A 5,119-nucleotide genomic window follows, 5' to 3' on the forward strand; every position below is an offset into this window, starting at 1 on the left:
CACGAGAGGGAAGAAGGTCAGAGGGAGAAGCAGACTCCCTGCTGAGCAAGGAGCCTGATGTGGGACTCAATCCCGGGACTCCAGGATCATGACCTGAGCCAAAGGCAGTCGCTTAACCAACTGAGCCACCCAGGGGCCCAGTAATTGTGGTTATTTAAAGTGAAATGAAAACACCATCTTTTTCTTTTAATTTACATGTATCAGGCTTTTCAAATTGCTATAAATTGTTAGCACATAATATGTATTGTGTTGTTTGTACCTAACTACTCAATAAGCAGAACTTTCAGTTATTTCTTTAGCCATAGGGACACCCCGAAAATGATCAGATCATAAAAGATGCAGTGAATCAAGAATATCTGAGAACTTTGGAATTAATCATTTAAAAAATATACCTATTAGCCGTCAGTACAATACAGTCTGTACTACTTTAGAATAGAAGGCTGCACATTTATCTATGAAGGATCACATTACATATTTAGGCCTTGCAGTCTGTATTTGGTCTCTGTCACATGGTGTTCTTTATTTGCTTGCTTGTTTGCCTTTACAAACCTTTAAAAAGTAAAAATAACTCTTACCTCACAGGTCATTCAAAAAACAGGCTAAGGGCCAGTTAAGGACCACAGGTAGCCAGCCCCTGTTTTGGAACTTTGAGAAACACAGCTAATTTTATGGCTAAGTTTGGTACAGATTTATTGATCCAACATAATAAAAACACTGATGATGTTTACCAAAAGTTGCAAAGCACTTTTGGTATTACCAAATTCCAAGATACTATTTTTTTACATTTTAACATCTCAGATATTGGTTATTGTTCTTCTCCCAATTGCTTCTGCCTAGGTGGGGGTCACAGGGAATCTACCATTGCTTGTGACAGCATGAACTTGATCAGAGACGTCTGTGTTATTTCCACCTCATTTGTGTTCTATTACTTGCTCTGCACATGCTAAGTTTAATTACTCTTTAAAACATCTTCAAAAAAGAAACAAGAGTGTGGTGTGAACATGGGGAAAAAAGAAAGCAAGAAAGTATACCACCATGAAGCGAATGCTTAGTCTCCAAGATCAGAGGCTTAAAGAGAAGCATAGATTAAAATCTAAAAAAGAAAGAAAAGATCCCAGTGCGCTCAAGGAAAGAGAAGACCCTCAACATCCTTCCTGTTGATTCTTCCAATATAACACACAGCTGGACCTACCTTACCACATCCTGGCTGATACCAACTTTATCACATTTTCCATTAAGGCCAAACTTAGTACAGTCAATGATGGACTGTCCGTATGCTCAGTATACCCCTTGTATAACTGACTTTGTAAAGGTTGAAATTGAGAAATTGGGGCAAAAGTATCCAGTGGCTCTAAGGATTGCCAGAGACCCAAGATTTGAACGATTACCATGTACACATAAGGGAACTTATGCAGATGACTTCTTAGTACAGAAAGTAACTCAGCACAAGTGCTATATTTGGCCACAGTTGACCTGGACCTTAAAAGAAGGATGGCAAAGATCTCTGGAGTTCCCATCATGTAAATTTCTAACCACAGGTATAACACTGAGCAGATGTCAGATGATTATGGAGCCCCTTGGTTCTAATTCTTAAAAGATAGAGTTGATTATCCTCTATGTTCTTTTACCAAATTTTTCTGTTGCCAGTTCATATAGCAATATTCTATAGCATGAATTATTTCACTCACCCATTTGTTATGAGCAGAGTATGGTTAAATACAGTCACTTGTTGATGTTGTTTTGAAATTGATATTTTGTGTCATTTTAAACGTAGTGGCATCTTTTTATAAATCGGTTGATTGTTCATATAAAAAAATCTTCAAAAAATACATACTAATTTGTCATTTGAAAACAAAATCTTACTGTACATAAGTATTTTATTGACCTCCTCTTCACCCAATTCATGTGGAAGGATTTCTACCATAGGGCCAAGGTGATGACCAAACTTGACACACAATACTGAACTAAGATGAGGTCAACAGCGGTGTATTAGTCATACATACTCATAGCCTGGGGGAGGAGGACACTGTGCCATGCAGAGCCATGTATGGGTTGCATTTAGGAACAAAGTGAACAACCCGGGACTATGGGAACTAGACTTTAGTATCAAGAAAATAGGATGTTCCCTGATTCCTGTGGGAAGATGTGATTGGCTTGTTTGAATAACTCCATGGGCTGGCAAGGAACTCAAGGAGAAAAAGGGACTGTGCCTGGCCTCTGTAATAGGAAGGCTGCTTGACTAGGGGTCCATTTGTACAGGAGCAGAGTGAAGAAGGGAAGCTTTCAGTTGAGCCACCATTCAAGTTCCTCCATCTTGTCTCCAAATATCAGGGCACATATAATACTGGGCCATACTTTTAGGCTTTAAGCCACAAGAGGCAAATAATATAACAACATGGTTATGATCATAATGTTTTTCTATGTAAATATAAAATATAAAAAGATATACCTTGGGGCACCTCGGTGGCTCAGTCTGTTTAGGTTCTGATTCTTGATTTCAGCTCAGGTCCTGATCTCAGGGTCATGAGATCAAGCTCTGTGTCAGTTTCCCTCCTGAGCATGGAGCCTGCTTATGATTCTCTCTCTCTCTCTCTGTCCCCCCCACTTCCTCCCTCTCTCTAGAAAAAAAAGAAAGGAAGAAAGGAAAGAAAGAAAGAAAGAAAGAAAGAAAGAAAGAAAGAAAGAAAGAAAGAAAGAAAGAAAGAAAGAAAGAAAGAAAGAAAGAAAGAGAAAGGAAGGAAGGAAGGAAGAAAGAAAGAAAGAGAAAGGAAGGAAGGAAGGAAGGAAGGAAGGAAGGAAGGAAGGAAGGAAGGAAGGAAGAAAGAAAAAGAAAGAAAGAAAGAAAGAAAGAAAGAAAGAAAGAAAGAAAGAAAGAAAGAAAGAAAGAAAGAAAGAAAGAGAAAGAAAGAAAGAAAGAAAGAAAGAGAAAGAAAGAAAGAAAGAAAGAAAGAAAGAAAGAAAAAGAAAGAAAGAAAGAAAGAAAGACAAAAGAAAAGGAAAAATTCAAATAAAACATGTCTGTTATGAAAGTAAAGATAAGTAAGTCAAATTCTCTAATAACATAAAGGAGAAAAAAATTAAGAAAGTGAATTTGAAATTTAATATGCTTTATAAAATCTGAACTTAAACCCTGAAAAAAAGCACAAAATGATACGGATAACAGTAAGCTGCTAGCCAAACTCACAAATGAAAAAAAGAAGATTTTAAAATATCAATAATGTTAGTATGTAACTTTGGTGCAATGCTAAAAGAATATATACCATAATCAAATAGGATATCCCCCATCTCAGGAATAAAAGTATGGTTCAATTTGTATTGACAGTATAAATTTATTAAAGTATCAGGTCCAAAGAGAAAATTATTTTACAATAAAACTGGCCATAGTCATATTAAAGTCTCCCATTCACATTTCTGTTTTAAAAATCAGGAAACTAGGTCTAGAAGAATATTTTCTAAGCAGAAATTTTTTGATGGAAGGAAATAAAACTTAAGGTAAAGACATGGAATTCAGTAATAAAATAGAACTATTACACATTTTCTAATTATTATTATATTTCACATGCAATATTCACATTTTGTAGAATCTCTAGTAGTTCAAGAAAACAAGTAAAAAGAAACATGATAGAAACACTGGAAAGAAACCACTGAAACTAATGCAAGAAGAAATGTGAATCAAAGCATAGTAAAATACCACTGGGCATCCACTAGGAGGTCTGTCATCAAGAAGACAGATAATCACAAATGTTAGCAAGGATGTGGATAAATTGGAAGACTCGGGGGCCCCTGGGTGGCTCAGCTGGTTAAATATCTGACTCTTAATTTCTGCTCAGGTCATGATCTCAGGCTCCTGGGATGGAGCCCTGCGTCAGGCTTTGTGCTGGGCATGGAGTCTGCTTGAGAATTCTGTCTCTTCCTCTTCCTCTGCTTCTGCCTCTCCTCCCGCCAAAGAAAAAAAAACTGAAAGCCTCATACACTTCTGATGGGAACATAAGATCTACAGACATTTAGAAGATCTAGAAAGTTAAGCATAGAGTTATCATGTAATCCAGGAATTCCACTCCCAGGTATGTATATACCTGAGTGAAATGAAAATATATGTCCACACAAAACCTAGTATAGAAATGAGCACAACAGCACTATCATAATAGCTAGAAAGTGGAAACAACCCAATGTCTATCAACTGATGAATGGATAAATAAATATGGTATATCTGTATATTGAAATACTGAATGTATGGTATATCTATATATATAGCCCTAAAGTGGAATGAAGCTCTGATACATACTTCTACATGCATGATCCTTGAAAACATTCTAAATGAAAGAAATTGGAAAACAAAAGTTCACATTGTATGATTTCACTCATATAGAATATCTAGAATGGACAAATGTACAGAGACAGAATACAGATTCAAGGGTGCCAAGGGATGGGGTGAGGGTCAGGAACAGTGAATGATTTATCATGGTGTCCTTTGGGGGTGATGAAAATATTCTGGAATTAGTGATACTGAATATATAACTTTGTGAATATCTTAAAGCCCATTGAATTGCACTCTTTAAAACTGAATTTTTCAATATGTGAATTATCTCTCAATAAAGCTATCATTAAAAAACAACCAGGACTGGAGTGCCTGGGCAGCTCTATCAGTTGAGCATCTGACTCTTGATTTTGGCTCAGGTCGTGATCTCAGGGTCCTGCAATCAAGCCTGCACTGGGCTCTACGTTCAGTGGGCAGTCTGCTTGAGGATTCTCTCCCTCTCCCTCTGCCCCTCCCCCAACTTGCACACACACACTCTCTCTCTCTCTCATTCTCTCTCTCTGGAATAAATAAATAAATCTTAAAAAAAAAAAAAAACAGGCCAAGATGGGGTGACAGAGACTGAATTTACCCTCACAGCAGACACTAACAACTGGAAAAAATTCATTAAACAGTCTTCAAGAATTTAGGTATTTGGCAATTGAGGACAGTGATTTCAGGATAAGAAACATGAAGGTGAGCCCTACATTTTTCCAACCTGGAGAGATTTTCTATGATACAGCATGAGAGGGAAGATTCAGTCATTGTCCTGTAGTTTCCCTGAGTCATAATGATGGTGGGAATTTGAGGAGACCAAAACAG

The 5,119-nt window shown here is 37.1% G+C and overlaps 1 pseudogene; it reads left to right on the forward strand.

The window, feature by feature from the left end:
- The first annotated feature begins 1,011 nt into the window (after nt 1-1,011).
- On the forward strand, nt 1,012-1,587 carry LOC113925943 (annotated as a pseudogene).
- The last annotated feature ends 3,532 nt before the right edge of the window (nt 1,588-5,119 follow it).

Source organism: Zalophus californianus, chromosome 2 (genome assembly GCF_009762305.2).
Source record: "Zalophus californianus isolate mZalCal1 chromosome 2, mZalCal1.pri.v2, whole genome shotgun sequence".
NCBI lineage: Eukaryota > Metazoa > Chordata > Mammalia > Carnivora > Otariidae > Zalophus > Zalophus californianus.